General features: G+C 44.7%; 9 non-coding genes across 9 annotated transcripts; all 9 read left to right on the forward strand.

The window, feature by feature from the left end:
- Nucleotides 1-182: 182 nt before the first annotated feature.
- Nucleotides 183-373, forward strand: LOC141215715 (U2 spliceosomal RNA). The gene has a single exon (XR_012284769.1). It is a non-coding gene; the product is annotated as a U2 spliceosomal RNA (small nuclear RNA).
- Nucleotides 374-6,529: 6,156 nt separating this feature from the next.
- Nucleotides 6,530-6,728, forward strand: LOC141216835 (U2 spliceosomal RNA). The gene has a single exon (XR_012285828.1). It is a non-coding gene; the product is annotated as a U2 spliceosomal RNA (small nuclear RNA).
- Nucleotides 6,729-7,843: 1,115 nt separating this feature from the next.
- LOC141215717 (U2 spliceosomal RNA) lies at nt 7,844-8,034 on the forward strand. The gene has a single exon (XR_012284771.1). It is a non-coding gene; the product is annotated as a U2 spliceosomal RNA (small nuclear RNA).
- Nucleotides 8,035-10,347: 2,313 nt separating this feature from the next.
- On the forward strand, nt 10,348-10,538 carry LOC141215718 (U2 spliceosomal RNA). The gene has a single exon (XR_012284772.1). It is a non-coding gene; the product is annotated as a U2 spliceosomal RNA (small nuclear RNA).
- A 1,115-nt stretch (nt 10,539-11,653) lies between these two features.
- On the forward strand, nt 11,654-11,844 carry LOC141215719 (U2 spliceosomal RNA). The gene has a single exon (XR_012284773.1). It is a non-coding gene; the product is annotated as a U2 spliceosomal RNA (small nuclear RNA).
- Nucleotides 11,845-12,959: 1,115 nt separating this feature from the next.
- On the forward strand, nt 12,960-13,150 carry LOC141215720 (U2 spliceosomal RNA). Its single transcript, XR_012284774.1, has one exon. It is a non-coding gene; the product is annotated as a U2 spliceosomal RNA (small nuclear RNA).
- Nucleotides 13,151-14,265: 1,115 nt separating this feature from the next.
- Nucleotides 14,266-14,456, forward strand: LOC141216316 (U2 spliceosomal RNA). The gene has a single exon (XR_012285354.1). It is a non-coding gene; the product is annotated as a U2 spliceosomal RNA (small nuclear RNA).
- A 1,115-nt stretch (nt 14,457-15,571) lies between these two features.
- On the forward strand, nt 15,572-15,762 carry LOC141216293 (U2 spliceosomal RNA). Its single transcript, XR_012285331.1, has one exon. It is a non-coding gene; the product is annotated as a U2 spliceosomal RNA (small nuclear RNA).
- Nucleotides 15,763-16,877: 1,115 nt separating this feature from the next.
- On the forward strand, nt 16,878-17,068 carry LOC141215721 (U2 spliceosomal RNA). The gene has a single exon (XR_012284775.1). It is a non-coding gene; the product is annotated as a U2 spliceosomal RNA (small nuclear RNA).
- Nucleotides 17,069-17,703: the final 635 nt, after the last annotated feature.

A 17,703-nucleotide genomic window follows, 5' to 3' on the forward strand; every position in this document is an offset into this window, starting at 1 on the left:
GAGGTGGAGTTATGCAGATCTAAAACGCGTGGATTGCAGCAGCAGCAAGCCGAAAAGTGCAGGCATGTAAGGGATCTAGAGGTTGACAACATGTCTTCTTAACGGGAGTCCAGGAGCTCATCTCCACAAATGGACTTTTCAGGATCCTTGGGTGGCTCCGTAGTTTGAAACCAATTCTGGTTATCGCTTCTCGGCCTTTTGGCTAAGATCAAGTGTAGTATCTGTTCTTATCAGTTTAATATCTGATACGTCCCCTATCTGGGGACCATATATTAAATGGATTTTTAGAACAGGGAGATGGAAAAAGAGCTTGCTCTGTCCACTCCACGCATTGACCTGGTATTGCAGTATCTCCAGGACCGGTGCACCCCTTCTTTAATGCAGTTTCTAAAATCAGAAAGAATTGAATTCAATGTTTTTTGTTCATTTTGCTTGTTTGTCGGATTTGGGGATGGACTCTTTGGCTTTGCTTTTCTTCTCCTCATTGGATTTTTCATGTTCAAAGTTGCAGAAGCCAGATTACAAGCTCATTTTGGTTCAACTTCAGCAACTGTGCATTGCATTGCCATGTAATGTGATGCAATGCTATCTTTCTAGCTCTCCCTTTTTACTTCCTTTTGGATAAACAGACATATTAGGCAAGCATTTTGGAGCTTTCACCTAAATAACTACAGGTGGTGAGATAAGCTGCACAATATAATTGACCTTTCAGTATATTGTTGCACACACACCATCTATTTAGCAAATGCCCTTGTTATCAACAGCAGCCTTTTAAACTCACCTGAGCTAACAGGTATGTGCGCTGGTTACTCTGCTGCGCTTAAAATTTCTTTTTTGGTTTGCTACAATGCCTTTTCTGAAACGTTGTCTCCTTCTGCTGGAACACTGACTTCTTTCATTTAATGCCTGCAGACTATAAAAGAGAACCCAACCCAAAAAGTTTGGTTGATTAGTCTGTGGCATTCTGTTAAACTGTTGCTTATGGCGGTCTCTGTGAGCTTCTCAGCGACATTCAGCCAGCCAGGTATCCTGCCTGCAGTAGATGGAATGTGGCAATGGAACGCTGGCTGCGCGTGTCATAATAGGCTCTGAGCCTTTATATACCTGTGCACAGCAGCAGCCACCTTCAGTCTGCTGCTGGACAGCCAGCAGCAGCAGCAGCAGGAGAGGTATGTAATCAGGAGCCCTCCTGCTAAGGGTAGACAGCTGCTCGTTCCACCCCACCCCCCCGCCTTAATTGGTTCTCCTCCCTTCCAACGGTGTTGAGGCGGGTGGGAACAGCAGGGGGTGAAGGTGCTGTGTTTAAAGAGGTGGAGTTATGCAGATCTAAAACGCGTGGATTGCAGCAGCAGCAAGCCGAAAAGTGCAGGCATGTAAGGGATCTAGAGGTTGACAACATGTCTTCTTAACGGGAGTCCAGGAGCTCATCTCCACAAATGGACTTTTCAGGATCCTTGGGTGGCTCCGTAGTTTGAAACCAATTCTGGTTATCGCTTCTCGGCCTTTTGGCTGCGATCGTATGACTGTACCTTGATTGGTGCGAGTCTCCTGGAGGAATCCGGACACTTTTGTGGAGGATTTTCTGCTTTTTCCTGTGGTATTCCATACCGACAGAATCCAAGATGTCTTTTGTGAAGAACACCATCCGTTTGTCCGTGGATCCATCTGACCAGAACAAGAACAACGTGGTTTTCATTGTCCAAGACATCGTTGAAGGCAAAGCTGGAGCAAGACGTTCTGAGATCTTCAGTGTCAACGAATTTTCACGTCAAGGTAATTATGACGTTACCTTTATGGACCAGGATGTTTGCCTTAATGTCTTTGAATGGCTCCGTGGTCACTCTAGTGACCCCTGCTTGGAAGGAGTTAGATGGGAACCTTTGTTTGGTCTGCAAGAAAAGGAGGTGACTGTGACTGTCTATAACCCTTTTACAGACCCTGAGCTGCTGGAGTGCTTCCTCTCTCGCTACTGTGAATATGTGCGGAAGGGAGTGAAGCAAGTCAATTGTCTAGGAATCTTTAACTGTCAGTATAAATTCCGTGTGAAATTGAAAAGGGATCCTGACAGTGTGGGGGGCTTTAGACACCCTCCATCAAATTTTTCCGTTGCAGGCCATAGAGGTTTCCTCTTTTACCCAGGCCAGCCCATGTTTTGCCGTAGATGCTTTTCTTTCGGACATACCATGGTAACATGCCTTAAAGGGCAGTGTTGCCGAAATTGCAGAAAGGAGGGGCATATGGCCAACCAGTGTCCAGAGGCCAAGTCCTGTGATGTCTGTGGGAGTAGTGATCACATGTATAAGGACTGTCCTATGAGTGCACCTAGACGTTCTGATAAAGAACAGAAGGAGGAGGAGCTGGAGAGGAGGCAGATGGCAAGCGCACTGAAAGTGCTGGAAAGATTGGAGAGGGAGGAGAGAGAGGGAAGGAGGCGGGAAACTGGTAGAGCCTCTCCCTCTACGGCGCCAGAGGAGGTGTCCCTGAGACCATGTTCTTCTTCTGCTGAAGAAATGAGGAAGAAGCGGAAGGAAGAAAAGGAGTTCTGGAGGGAAGTGGCAAAGGTGGAGAAAAAGGCAGTGTCTGCGAGAATATCTAGGAAAGTGGTGGAAGCAGAGCTGCCTGAGATGATGACTTTTGGAGAGGCAATGGACGCAACAGGATGTGAAGTGCAAATCTCGGAACCCGACAGTCCTGAACACCCTTCGGGTCCTGAAAACATTGAAGATTTTTCTTCGGAAGATGATAGGGGTGCAAAGAAGAGTCGTAGGGAGGATGGTGGGGGCAGTGATGATGCAGTTTTTAGTGAGCCTCAGAGGAAGATCAGAACTGCCAGAATGAGGAGTGTGGCTGGTGAAGCCAGCGGGTCGGAAACCAGCTGTTCTGTTCTGATGGCGGAGGAGGATAGTGGTGGTGCTGGATAGTGTCACCATATAATATTGTAAATGTTTTTTCTTTTTGTCCTCTTGTGAGCTTTGGTTTAGGCCAAAGGCTATTTCTTTGTGTAATTGGTGAAGGAGTAGAAGTATTATGGGATTTACCATAGTGTCCCAAAACGTAAGAGTGTTTAAAAGTAAAGTAAGAAGAGCTGCTATTTTTGAGTTTTTAGCTATGCAAAATGCATCTATTTTTTGTTTACAAGAATGTGGGGTAGTGGATGGTGTGAAAGGGGATGAATGGTCTTATGGAGCGTCTGTGTGGTCGGGGAGTGCATGTAATAAGAATGATGGTGTGGGTATTTTGGTTAAAGGAAGGGAGGTTGTTTTGAGTGATTATTTGGTTATTGAGGTGGGGAGATGTATCCTTGCTAATTTTGTATACAAGAATGTAAAGTTTTGTGTTATTAATGTTTATGCGCCAGTTGAAAAAAATGAGCGCAAAAATTTATTTGAAAAAATTAAGCTTTTTGTTCCAGGAAGAATACCTGTGGTAATTGTGGGTGATATGAACTGTGATGTGGGGAGAGTGAATGTGGATGTGTCTGGGAAAGCATTATTGGAGTTAGTGAATGATTTTGGGTTGTGTGATATGCAGCGCGTGTGTAACATGAATCCTTTGTTGAACACTTTCTTTTCTGAGAGTGGTAGGGTACAATCCAGATTGGATTATTGTTTTATTTCTAAAAATATGGTTTCTGTTAATTATAGGCAGGAAAACGTTCTTTTTTCAGATCATGTGTGTATGTTGTGTGAGTTGGATATAAAAGTTGATGGAGTGTTTGGGAGAGGATTGTGGAAGTTAAATGTTAAACTGTTAGAGAATGAAGATGTGAGAAAGGAGTATGAAAGGCGGTATGAAGAATGGTGTAAGCATAAAAATGAGTTTGGGAATGTTTGTGAGTGGTGGGACTGGGTGAAGAAACAAACAAAAATGTTCTTTAAAAATTTAGGATACAAGTATGCAGCAATTAAAAGAGAGAGTTTTGTTAAACTGAACGCGCGGTTGAGCGTTTTGTATAAGTTAAGGGAAGGAGGAGTTGAGGTGGAGGAGGAGATTTTAGAGGTAAAGAAGGAGATTAGTGAGTTTTTGTTGGAGAGAGGGAGAAGCATAGTGTTTAGGGCAAAGATTGATAAGATGGAGCAGGATGAGAAATGTTCTCGGTTTTTCTTTAAAAAAGTTTTTGGAAAGAAACAGAGTATGAGCGTGGTGTATGGAGCAGATGGAAGTGAGGTGAGTGGAGAGGATATGTGTGAAGAGGTGGCTAAGTTTTATGAGGATCTGTATGCAGTGAAACAGAGGGATGAATGTTTGGAGAATGATGTTTTGAGTGTGTTAGAGAGTAAGTTGAGTGAAGCAGAAAGAGAGAGAGTGATGGGTGAGGTGACTGGTGATGAGGTATGGAAGGTTATGTGTAGTATGGCTTTGAATAAGACGCCGGGGGAGGATGGCCTCCCAGTAGAATTTTATCGTGTGATGTGGGGTGTGATTGGTAAGGACTTTGTGGATGTATGTAAGTATATGTGGGGAAACATGGAGGTGACTGAGAGTATGCGTGCAGGTATGGTTGTGTTAATTCCTAAGAAAGGGGATTTGAAAAGTCTGAGGAATTGGAGGCCAATAACGTTACTTAATTGTGATTATAAAATCTATGCAAAACTTATGGCTAATAGGATGCGTGATGTGATAGAGAGTGTGATTGGGGATGAGCAGTGTTGTGCGGTACCTGGGAGGCGGATTCACGAGTGTGTGTGTATGTTAAGAGATTGTCTATGGGATTGCATGGGTCGTAAGAAGAGTGTATTTTTGTTAAGTTTGGATTTTGAAAAGGCTTATGATAGGTTGTCGCATGGTTTTTTGTTCAGAGTGTTGTTAAAAATGGGTTTTCCGGCTGATTTTGTTGGGCGAGTGAGAAGTTTGTATGCGGGTGTTTATAGCTGTGTTTTAATGAATGGGTATGTGGGTAGGAAAGTGAATGTGTTTTCGGGTGTGCGACAGGGGTGTCCTTTGTCCCCTGTAGCATTTATTTGTGCAATTGAGCCATTGTTGTGTATGCTGAGGAAAGATAAGGTAATTCGTGGTGTGCAAGTGCCGGGAGGTGGAGGAAAAGAATGGAAAGTGAGTGGTTATATGGATGACGTGTGTGTATTATGTGATTCTGAATGTTCGGTGAGGCGGGTGAAGTTGTTAGTGTCTATTTTTTGTGGTGCATCTGCGTTTAAAGTGAATTGGGAAAAGAGTGAGTGTAAGGGTTTTGGAGGCGGAAGTTTAAGTAGGGATGTAGGTGTGAATGTAGTGAATGGACCTATTAAAGTTTTGGGTGTGAAGTTTTCAGAGAGTTTGGATGGGAAAGAAAGTTGGGATGATGCGAAAGGAAAAGTTGAGCAGAAGTTGAATTTTTGGAAATTGAGGAGTTTATCCTTTTTTGGGAAGATTTTAATTGTTAAGAGTGTGGTGTTGCCAATATTTTTATATATTGCGGTAGTATTTCCACCAGGATATATGTGTATGAGAAGCTTGAATAGAATTTTATTTGTTTTTTTGTGGAACTCGAAAATGGAGAGAGCTAGGAGAGAAATTTTGGTTAAAAGAGTGGAAAAAGGTGGTTTGGGTTTTCCGAATTTGGACGTGTTTTTTGGTGTGAATATCGTTGTGTTTGTTTTGAAAGTGATTAGGGCGGATGGAAAGTTTTCATCTATGTGTAGGTATTTATTTGGAGCGTATTTGTTTCGTTTAAAGTGGCAAGAAAGGGATTTGCGATGTCCGATTGCTTTTGAGGTGCCTGTATGGTATGTGTGGGTTTATAAGTTTTTGGTGAGGTATGAACTGTGTGATGCAGATGTGAGATTGCTGGAGAATAAGAAGGCTGTGTATAGGATGATTGAATGTAGAGAGGTAGAATGTGGAATAAATATGGTTAGGGGTGGTGATGTGCAGAAGGTTTGGAAGAAAGTGCGGATGAGTGGTATGACCAACAAACAGAGTGAAGTTGTGTGGCAGTCTTTACATGGAGTATTACCTGTGAGAGAGTTTCAGAGGAATAGAGGTTTGGTGAGGAGTGAAATGTGTCCAAGAAATGGCTGTGGTGGAAGGGAAAGTGTGTTGCATGTTTTTTGGAATTGCCAGTATGCTAGAGATGTGATTGGGAGAATGGGGCCTTTGTGTAAAGAATTGTGTGGTGTGAATTTGTTGTCTTTTGAGTTGTTTATGTTTGGTTTGGGAATATGTGATGGGACGAAGGAAAGAGTCTTGTGGTTGATGCTTGCATGTATAAAGGAAGTGTTATGGGATGTGAGGAATGTGTATGTGTTTAAAAGGAAGGAAATTGCTGTAAAGGATAGTGTGAAGGTGATTTTGGGGAAGATGTATGTGTGTTTCCTATGGGACAAAAAGAGGAGAGGGGAAGTGGATGCAGAGGGAATATGGAAAGTTAAAAAGTGGAGATATATTGTTAGTACCTCTTGATTTTTGTTATTGTTGTTTTGAAATATGAAATAAATATTTCCGATGATGATGGGGACAGCAAATTGCGTATTGGATTTGACGCAGCTGTTTTGATGGAATTTTCCTTTGTCTGGTTTTCATAGACTGTGGAATTTCCTCGTCTGAGGAGAAAAAAAAAAAAAAAAAAAAAAAAAAAATCTGTTCTTATCAGTTTAATATCTGATACGTCCCCTATCTGGGGACCATATATTAAATGGATTTTTAGAACAGGGAGATGGAAAAAGAGCTTGCTCTGTCCACTCCACGCATTGACCTGGTATTGCAGTATCTCCAGGACCGGTGCACCCCTTCTTTAATGCAGTTTCTAAAATCAGAAAGAATTGAATTCAATGTTTTTTGTTCATTTTGCTTGTTTGTCGGATTTGGGGATGGACTCTTTGGCTTTGCTTTTCTTCTCCTCATTGGATTTTTCATGTTCAAAGTTGCAGAAGCCAGATTACAAGCTCATTTTGGTTCAACTTCAGCAACTGTGCATTGCATTGCCATGTAATGTGATGCAATGCTATCTTTCTAGCTCTCCCTTTTTACTTCCTTTTGGATAAACAGACATATTAGGCAAGCATTTTGGAGCTTTCACCTAAATAACTACAGGTGGTGAGATAAGCTGCACAATATAATTGACCTTTCAGTATATTGTTGCACACACACCATCTATTTAGCAAATGCCCTTGTTATCAACAGCAGCCTTTTAAACTCACCTGAGCTAACAGGTATGTGCGCTGGTTACTCTGCTGCGCTTAAAATTTCTTTTTTGGTTTGCTACAATGCCTTTTCTGAAACGTTGTCTCCTTCTGCTGGAACACTGACTTCTTTCATTTAATGCCTGCAGACTATAAAAGAGACCCCAACCCAAAAAGTTTGGTTGATTAGTCTGTGGCATTCTGTTAAACTGTTGCTTATGGCGGTCTCTGTGAGCTTCTCAGCGACATTCAGCCAGCCAGGTATCCTGCCTGCAGTAGATGGAATGTGGCAATGGAACGCTGGCTGCGCGTGTCATAATAGGCTCTGAGCCTTTATATACCTGTGCACAGCAGCAGCCACCTTCAGTCTGCTGCTGGACAGCCAGCAGCAGCAGCAGCAGGAGAGGTATGTAATCAGGAGCCCTCCTGCTAAGGGTAGACAGCTGCTCGTTCCACCCCACCCCCCGCCTTAATTGGTTCTCCTCCCTTCCAACGGTGTTGAGGCGGGTGGGAACAGCAGGGGGTGAAGGTGCTGTGTTTAAAGAGGTGGAGTTATGCAGATCTAAAACGCGTGGATTGCAGCAGCAGCAAGCCGAAAAGTGCAGGCATGTAAGGGATCTAGAGGTTGACAACATGTCTTCTTAACGGGAGTCCAGGAGCTCATCTCCACAAATGGACTTTTCAGGATCCTTGGGTGGCTCCGTAGTTTGAAACCAATTCTGGTTATCGCTTCTCGGCCTTTTGGCTAAGATCAAGTGTAGTATCTGTTCTTATCAGTTTAATATCTGATACGTCCCCTATCTGGGGACCATATATTAAATGGATTTTTAGAACAGGGAGATGGAAAAAGAGCTTGCTCTGTCCACTCCACGCATTGACCTGGTATTGCAGTATCTCCAGGACCGGTGCACCCCTTCTTTAATGCAGTTTCTAAAATCAGAAAGAATTGAATTCAATGTTTTTTGTTCATTTTGCTTGTTTGTCGGATTTGGGGATGGACTCTTTGGCTTTGCTTTTCTTCTCCTCATTGGATTTTTCATGTTCAAAGTTGCAGAAGCCAGATTACAAGCTCATTTTGGTTCAACTTCAGCAACTGTGCATTGCATTGCCATGTAATGTGATGCAATGCTATTGACGCGCCCCCTGGGACATATTCCTTTTTGAGGGGAATACCCGGCACCGGATCAGATGGGGGGTTGTAGTCTCCGAGCGGCTGTGACCCGGCCCGTGCCCAGGGCGTCAAACTCAGTGTTATGTGGCAGTCCTACAGATGTTATTAAGAGTTCTTTTGTGTCGACTACGCCACCCGTTGTGATGCGGTCACTGTGGCCGCCGCTGCAGCAGGGTCCGCTGAGGCTGATGGTGGGTGCGCAGCTTGGTGGGATAACCCCCAACGGGAGGGGTATAGCCTCAGAGGGGACAGGTGCAGAGGATGGGGGTTGTGGTGGTGCAGTGCAGACGGCAATGAAGACAGAGTCGGGTTGTGCAGTTAAGGGTGTTTACTTACTCCAGATGTTGTACTGGTCACTCCAGCTTCGAGTGACCACCCGAGCCGTGCTGCGTCCACTAGGTCCTGGATCCAGCCAACCCCCAAACAAGTCCGGAGCGTGGCCCTGAGCTCTCCTTCTGTCCCGTTCTCTGGCCGTCCCCACCAGTGATCCACCTAGGTCCAGCTCCCTCGGGCCTTCTGTTGGGACACCCTTGGCCCTGGGTTCCCTGACCCTTCATGTGGTGTGCCTTCGGGGTGGATGTGGTGGGTGACCGTGGCAAACGCTGCCCACGGTCTCCGGTCTCTGGCTGGGGAATGTTTTTACCCCCACCAGCTTGGGTTCCGGTACCCTGATGCCGACTCCTCACCCGGTGCTTTAATTTGGGTTCTTGGGTCCTCTCTGCTGTTTCCCCCTCTGGGTCTTTCTCTCTCTTCTCCTCTCTCACTCTGGGTCCTTCTTCTCCTATGCTCCTGACTTGTTCTCTGCATCTGACCCTGTTCTTAGTTGGTGCCCACCTTATATACACCCTCTATGTGTGAGCTCAGGTGACCAGCACCCAATGAGCTCCTATCTCTACCCAGACTGCACCCCCTATCTGCCCCTACACTACATGGGATGTTCCACCCCCCTCCCACTCCAGCCAGGAACAGACTCGGTCGTACCTGCACATTTCTAAGTGGGAGTACCGTCGGTCTGCTCCTCGGAAATGGGATGTGTGTAGTGCATGCAGCCTACCGAGCTCAAATCCACACTCCATCCTTGCCCGGGAGTGGAATATCACACCTCTGGGTTGAGGTGCAATACCCCTGTAGCAGCCGAATCCTCAGGGTGCTACACTATCTTTCTAGCTCTCCCTTTTTACTTCCTTTTGGATAAACAGACATATTAGGCAAGCATTTTGGAGCTTTCACCTAAATAACTACAGGTGGTGAGATAAGCTGCACAATATAATTGACCTTTCAGTATATTGTTGCACACACACCATCTATTTAGCAAATGCCCTTGTTATCAACAGCAGCCTTTTAAACTCACCTGAGCTAACAGGTATGTGCGCTGGTTACTCTGCTGCGCTTAAAATTTCTTTTTTGGTTTGCTACAATGCCTTTTCTGAAACGTTGTCTCCTTCTGCTGGAACACTGACTTCTTTCATTTAATGCCTGCAGACTATAAAAGAGAACCCAACCCAAAAAGTTTGGTTGATTAGTCTGTGGCATTCTGTTAAACTGTTGCTTATGGCGGTCTCTGTGAGCTTCTCAGCGACATTCAGCCAGCCAGGTATCCTGCCTGCAGTAGATGGAATGTGGCAATGGAACGCTGGCTGCGCGTGTCATAATAGGCTCTGAGCCTTTATATACCTGTGCACAGCAGCAGCCACCTTCAGTCTGCTGCTGGACAGCCAGCAGCAGCAGCAGCAGGAGAGGTATGTAATCAGGAGCCCTCCTGCTAAGGGTAGACAGCTGCTCGTTCCACCCCACCCCCCGCCTTAATTGGTTCTCCTCCCTTCCAACGGTGTTGAGGCGGGTGGGAACAGCAGGGGGTGAAGGTGCTGTGTTTAAAGAGGTGGAGTTATGCAGATCTAAAACGCGTGGATTGCAGCAGCAGCAAGCCGAAAAGTGCAGGCATGTAAGGGATCTAGAGGTTGACAACATGTCTTCTTAACGGGAGTCCAGGAGCTCATCTCCACAAATGGACTTTTCAGGATCCTTGGGTGGCTCCGTAGTTTGAAACCAATTCTGGTTATCGCTTCTCGGCCTTTTGGCTAAGATCAAGTGTAGTATCTGTTCTTATCAGTTTAATATCTGATACGTCCCCTATCTGGGGACCATATATTAAATGGATTTTTAGAACAGGGAGATGGAAAAAGAGCTTGCTCTGTCCACTCCACGCATTGACCTGGTATTGCAGTATCTCCAGGACCGGTGCACCCCTTCTTTAATGCAGTTTCTAAAATCAGAAAGAATTGAATTCAATGTTTTTTGTTCATTTTGCTTGTTTGTCGGATTTGGGGATGGACTCTTTGGCTTTGCTTTTCTTCTCCTCATTGGATTTTTCATGTTCAAAGTTGCGGAAGCCAGATTACAAGCTCATTTTGGTTCAACTTCAGCAACTGTGCATTGCATTGCCATGTAATGTGATGCAATGCTATCTTTCTAGCTCTCCCTTTTTACTTCCTTTTGGATAAACAGACATATTAGGCAAGCATTTTGGAGCTTTCACCTAAATAACTACAGGTGGTGAGATAAGCTGCACAATATAATTGACCTTTCAGTATATTGTTGCACACACACCATCTATTTAGCAAATGCCCTTGTTATCAACAGCAGCCTTTTAAACTCACCTGAGCTAACAGGTATGTGCGCTGGTTACTCTGCTGCGCTTAAAATTTCTTTTTTGGTTTGCTACAATGCCTTTTCTGAAACGTTGTCTCCTTCTGCTGGAACACTGACTTCTTTCATTTAATGCCTGCAGACTATAAAAGAGAACCCAACCCAAAAAGTTTGGTTGATTAGTCTGTGGCATTCTGTTAAACTGTTGCTTATGGCGGTCTCTGTGAGCTTCTCAGCGACATTCAGCCAGCCAGGTATCCTGCCTGCAGTAGATGGAATGTGGCAATGGAACGCTGGCTGCGCGTGTCATAATAGGCTCTGAGCCTTTATATACCTGTGCACAGCAGCAGCCACCTTCAGTCTGCTGCTGGACAGCCAGCAGCAGCAGCAGCAGGAGAGGTATGTAATCAGGAGCCCTCCTGCTAAGGGTAGACAGCTGCTCGTTCCACCCCACCCCCCGCCTTAATTGGTTCTCCTCCCTTCCAACGGTGTTGAGGCGGGTGGGAACAGCAGGGGGTGAAGGTGCTGTGTTTAAAGAGGTGGAGTTATGCAGATCTAAAACGCGTGGATTGCAGCAGCAGCAAGCCGAAAAGTGCAGGCATGTAAGGGATCTAGAGGTTGACAACATGTCTTCTTAACGGGAGTCCAGGAGCTCATCTCCACAAATGGACTTTTCAGGATCCTTGGGTGGCTCCGTAGTTTGAAACCAATTCTGGTTATCGCTTCTCGGCCTTTTGGCTAAGATCAAGTGTAGTATCTGTTCTTATCAGTTTAATATCTGATACGTCCCCTATCTGGGGACCATATATTAAATGGATTTTTAGAACAGGGAGATGGAAAAAGAGCTTGCTCTGTCCACTCCACGCATTGACCTGGTATTGCAGTATCTCCAGGACCGGTGCACCCCTTCTTTAATGCAGTTTCTAAAATCAGAAAGAATTGAATTCAATGTTTTTTGTTCATTTTGCTTGTTTGTCGGATTTTGGGATGGACTCTTTGGCTCTGCTTTTCTTCTCCTCATTGGATTTTTCATGTTCAAAGTTGCAGAAGCCAGATTACAAGCTCATTTTGGTTCAACTTCAGCAACTGTGCATTGCATTGCCATGTAATGTGATGCAATGCTATCTTTCTAGCTCTCCCTTTTTACTTCCTTTTGGATAAACAGACATATTAGGCAAGCATTTTGGAGCTTTCACCTAAATAACTACAGGTGGTGAGATAAGCTGCACAATATAATTGACCTTTCAGTATATTGTTGCACACACACCATCTATTTAGCAAATGCCCTTGTTATCAACAGCAGCCTTTTAAACTCACCTGAGCTAACAGGTATGTGCGCTGGTTACTCTGCTGCGCTTAAAATTTCTTTTTTGGTTTGCTACAATGCCTTTTCTGAAACGTTGTCTCCTTCTGCTGGAACACTGACTTCTTTCATTTAATGCCTGCAGACTATAAAAGAGAACCCAACCCAAAAAGTTTGGTTGATTAGTCTGTGGCATTCTGTTAAACTGTTGCTTATGGCGGTCTCTGTGAGCTTCTCAGCGACATTCAGCCAGCCAGGTATCCTGCCTGCAGTAGATGGAATGTGGCAATGGAACGCTGGCTGCGCGTGTCATAATAGGCTCTGAGCCTTTATATACCTGTGCACAGCAGCAGCCACCTTCAGTCTGCTGCTGGACAGCCAGCAGCAGCAGCAGCAGGAGAGGTATGTAATCAAGAGCCCTCCTGCTAAGGGTAGACAGCTGCTCGTTCCACCCCACCCCCCGCCTTAATTGGTTCTCCTCCCTTCCAACGGTGTTGAGGCGGGTGGGAACAGCAGGGGGTGAAGGTGCTGTGTTTAAAGAGGTGGAGTTATGCAGATCTAAAACGCGTGGATTGCAGCAGCAGCAAGCCGAAAAGTGCAGGCATGTAAGGGATCTAGAGGTTGACAACATGTCTTCTTAACGGGAGTCCAGGAGCTCATCTCCACAAATGGACTTTTTAGGATCCTTGGGTGGCTCCGTAGTTTGAAACCAATTCTGGTTATCGCTTCTCGGCCTTTTGGCTAAGATCAAGTGTAGTATCTGTTCTTATCAGTTTAATATCTGATACGTCCCCTATCTGGGGACCATATATTAAATGGATTTTTAGAACAGGGAGATGGAAAAAGAGCTTGCTCTGTCCACTCCACGCATTGACCTGGTATTGCAGTATCTCCAGGACCGGTGCACCCCTTCTTTAATGCAGTTTCTAAAATCAGAAAGAATTGAATTCAATGTTTTTTGTTCATTTTGCTTGTTTGTCGGATTTTGGGATGGACTCTTTGGCTCTGCTTTTCTTCTCCTCATTGGATTTTTCATGTTCAAAGTTGCAGAAGCCAGATTACAAGCTCATTTTGGTTCAACTTCAGCAACTGTGCATTGCATTGCCATGTAATGTGATGCAATGCTATCTTTCTAGCTCTCCCTTTTTACTTCCTTTTGGATAAACAGACATATTAGGCAAGCATTTTGGAGCTTTCACCTAAATAACTACAGGTGGTGAGATAAGCTGCACAATATAATTGACCTTTCAGTATATTGTTGCACACACACCATCTATTTAGCAAATGCCCTTGTTATCAACAGCAGCCTTTTAAACTCACCTGAGCTAACAGGTATGTGAGCTGGTTACTCTGCTGCGCTTAAAATTTCTTTTTTGGTTTGCTACAATGCCTTTTCTGAAACGTTGTCTCCTTCTGCTGGAACACTGACTTCTTTCATTTAATGCCTGCAGACTATAAAAGAGAACCCAACCCAAAAAGTTTGGTTGATTAGTCTGTGGCATTCTGTTAAACTGTTGCTTATGGCGGTCTCTGTGAGCTTCTCAGCGACATTCAGCCAGCCAGGTATCCTGCCTGCAGTAGATGGAATGTGGCAATGGAACGCTGGCTGCGCGTGTCATAATAGGCTCTGAGCCTTTATATACCTGTGCACAGCAGCAGCCACCTTCAGTCTGCTGCTGGACAGCCAGCAGCAGCAGCAGCAGGAGAGGTATGTAATCAGGAGCCCTCCTGCTAAGGGTAGACAGCTGCTCGTTCCACCCCACCCCCCGCCTTAATTGGTTCTCCTCCCTTCCAACGGTGTTGAGGCGGGTGGGAACAGCAGGGGGTGAAGGTGCTGTGTTTAAAGAGGTGGAGTTATGCAGATCTAAAACGCGTGGATTGCAGCAGCAGCAAGCCGAAAAGTGCAGGCATGTAAGGGATCTAGAGGTTGACAACATGTCTTCTTAACGGGAGTCCAGGAGCTCATCTCCACAAATGGACTTTTTAGGATCCTTGGGTGGCTCCGTAGTTTGAAACCAATTCTGGTTATCGCTTCTCGGCCTTTTGGCTAAGATCAAGTGTAGTATCTGTTCTTATCAGTTTAATATCTGATACGTCCCCTATCTGGGGACCATATATTAAATGGATTTTTAGAACAGGGAGATGGAAAAAGAGCTTGCTCTGTCCACTCCATGCATTGACCTGGTATTGCAGTATCTCCAGGACCGGTGCACCCCTTCTTTAATGCAGTTTCTAAAATCAGAAAGAATTGAATTCAATGTTTTTTGTTCATTTTGCTTGTTTGTCGGATTTTGGGATGGACTCTTTGGCTCTGCTTTTCTTCTCCTCATTGGATTTTTCATGTTCAAAGTTGCAGAAGCCAGATTACAAGCTCATTTTGGTTCAACTTCAGCAACTGTGCATTGCATTGCCATGTAATGTGATGCAATGCTATCTTTCTAGCTCTCCCTTTATACTTCCTTTTGGATAAACAGACATATTAGGCAAGCATTTTGGAGCTTTCACCTAAATAACTACAGGTGGTGAGATAAGCTGCACAATATAATTGACCTTTCAGTATATTGTTGCACACACACCATCTATTTAGCAAATGCCCTTGTTATCAACAGCAGCCTTTTAAACTCACCTGAGCTAACAGGTATGTGCGCTGGTTACTCTGCTGCGCTTAAAATTTCTTTTTTGGTTTGCTACAATGCCTTTTCTGAAACGTTGTCTCCTTCAGCTGGAACACTGACTTCTTTCATTTAATGCCTGCAGACTATAAAAGAGAACCCAACCCAAAAAGTTTGGTTGATTAGTCTGTGGCATTCTGTTAAACTGTTGCTTATGGCGGTCTCTGTGAGCTTCTCAGCGACATTCAGCCAGCCAGGTATCCTGCCTGCAGTAGATGGAATGTGGCAATGGAACGCTGGCTGCGCGTGTCATAATAGGCTCTGAGCCTTTATATACCTGTGCACAGCAGCAGCCACCTTCAGTCTGCTGCTGGACAGCCAGCAGCAGCAGCAGCAGGAGAGGTATGTAATCAGGAGCCCTCCTGCTAAGGGTAGACAGCTGCTCGTTCCACCCCACCCCCCGCCTTAATTGGTTCTCCTCCCTTCCAACGGTGTTGAGGCGGGTGGGAACAGCAGGGGGTGAAGGTGCTGTGTTTAAAGAGGTGGAGTTATGCAGATCTAAAACGCGTGGATTGCAGCAGCAGCAAGCCGAAAAGTGCAGGCATGTAAGGGATCTAGAGGTTGACAACATGTCTTCTTAACGGGAGTCCAGGAGCTCATCTCCACAAATGGACTTTTTAGGATCCTTGGGTGGCTCCGTAGTTTGAAACCAATTCTGGTTATCGCTTCTCGGCCTTTTGGCTAAGATCAAGTGTAGTATCTGTTCTTATCAGTTTAATATCTGATACGTCCCCTATCTGGGGACCATATATTAAATGGATTTTTAGAACAGGGAGATGGAAAAAGAGCTTGCTCTGTCCACTCCACGCATTGACCTGGTATTGCAGTATCTCCAGGACCGATGCACCCCTTCTTTAATGCAGTTTCTAAAATCAGAAAGAATTGAATTCAATGTTTTTTGTTCATTTTGCTTGTTTGTCGGATTTTGGGATGGACTCTTTGGCTCTGCTTTTCTTCTCCTCATTGGATTTTTCATGTTCAAAGTTGCAGAAGCCAGATTACAAGCTCATTTTGGTTCAACTTCAGCAACTGTGCATTGCATTGCCATGTAATGTGATGCAATGCTATCTTTCTAGCTCTCCCTTTTTACTTCCTTTTGGATAAACAGACATATTAGGCAAGCATTTTGGAGCTTTCACCTAAATAACTACAGGTGGTGAGATAAGCTGCACAATATAATTGACCTTTCAGTATATTGTTGCACACACACCATCTATTTAGCAAATGCCCTTGTTATCAACAGCAGCCTTTTAAACTCACCTGAGCTAACAGGTATGTGCGCTGGTTACTCTGCTGCGCTTAAAATTTCTTTTTTGGTTTGCTACAATGCCTTTTCTGAAACGTTGTCTCCTTCTGCTGGAACACTGACTTCTTTCATTTAATGCCTGCAGACTATAAAAGAGAACCCAACCCAAAAAGTTTGGTTGATTAGTCTGTGGCATTCTGTTAAACTGTTGCTTATGGCGGTCTCTGTGAGCTTCTCAGCGACATTCAGCCAGCCAGGTATCCTGCCTGCAGTAGATGGAATGTGGCAATGGAACGCTGGCTGCGCGTGTCATAATAGGCTCTGAGCCTTTATATACCTGTGCACAGCAGCAGCCACCTTCAGTCTGCTGCTGGACAGCCAGCAGCAGCAGCAGCAGGAGAGGTATGTAATCAGGAGCCCTCCTGCTAAGGGTAGACAGCTGCTCGTTCCACCCCACCCCCCGCCTTAATTGGTTCTCCTCCCTTCCAACGGTGTTGAGGCGGGTGGGAACAGCAGGGGGTGAAGGTGCTGTGTTTAAAGAGGTGGAGTTATGCAGATCTAAAACGCGTGGATTGCAGCAGCAGCAAGCCGAAAAGTGCAGGCATGTAAGGGATCTAGAGGTTGACAACATGTCTTCTTAACGGGAGTCCAGGAGCTCATCTCCACAAATGGACTTTTTAGGATCCTTGGGTGGCTCCGTAGTTTGAAACCAATTCTGGTTATCGCTTCTCGGCCTTTTGGCTAAGATCAAGTGTAGTATCTGTTCTTATCAGTTTAATATCTGATACGTCCCCTATCTGGGGACCATATATTAAATGGATTTTTAGAACAGGGAGATGGAAAAAGAGCTTGCTCTGTCCACTCCACGCATTGACCTGGTATTGCAGTATCTCCAGGACCGGTGCACCCCTTCTTTAATGCAGTTTCTAAAATCAGAAAGAATTGAATTCAATGTTTTTTGTTCATTTTGCTTGTTTGTCGGATTTTGGGATGGACTCTTTGGCTCTGCTTTTCTTCTCCTCATTGGATTTTTCATGTTCAAAGTTGCAGAAGCCAGATTACAAGCTCATTTTGGTTCAACTTCAGCAACTGTGCATTGCATTGCCATGTAATGTGATGCAATGCTATCTTTCTAGCTCTCCCTTTTTACTTCCTTTTGGATAAACAGACATATTAGGCAAGCATTTTGGAGCTTTCACCTAAATAACTACAGGTGGTGAGATAAGCTGCACAATATAATTGACCTTTCAGTATATTGTTGCACACACACCATCTATTTAGCAAATGCCCTTGTTATCAACAGCAGCCTTTTAAACTCACCTGAGCTAACAGGTATGTGCGCTGGTTACTCTGCTGCGCTTAAAATTTCTTTTTTGGTTTGCTACAATGCCTTTTCTGAAACGTTGTCTCCTTCTGCTGGAACACTGACTTCTTTCATTTAATGCCTGCAGACTATAAAAGAGAACCCAACCCAAAAAGTTTGGTTGATTAGTCTGTGGCATTCTGTTAAACTGTTGCTTATGGCGGTCTCTGTGAGCTTCTCAGCG

The sequence above is a fragment of the Phyllobates terribilis genome, unplaced genomic scaffold, assembly GCF_046119375.1.
Source record: "Phyllobates terribilis strain yellow unplaced genomic scaffold, ASM4611937v1 Scaffold_236__1_contigs__length_3049075, whole genome shotgun sequence".
NCBI lineage: Eukaryota > Metazoa > Chordata > Amphibia > Anura > Dendrobatidae > Phyllobates > Phyllobates terribilis.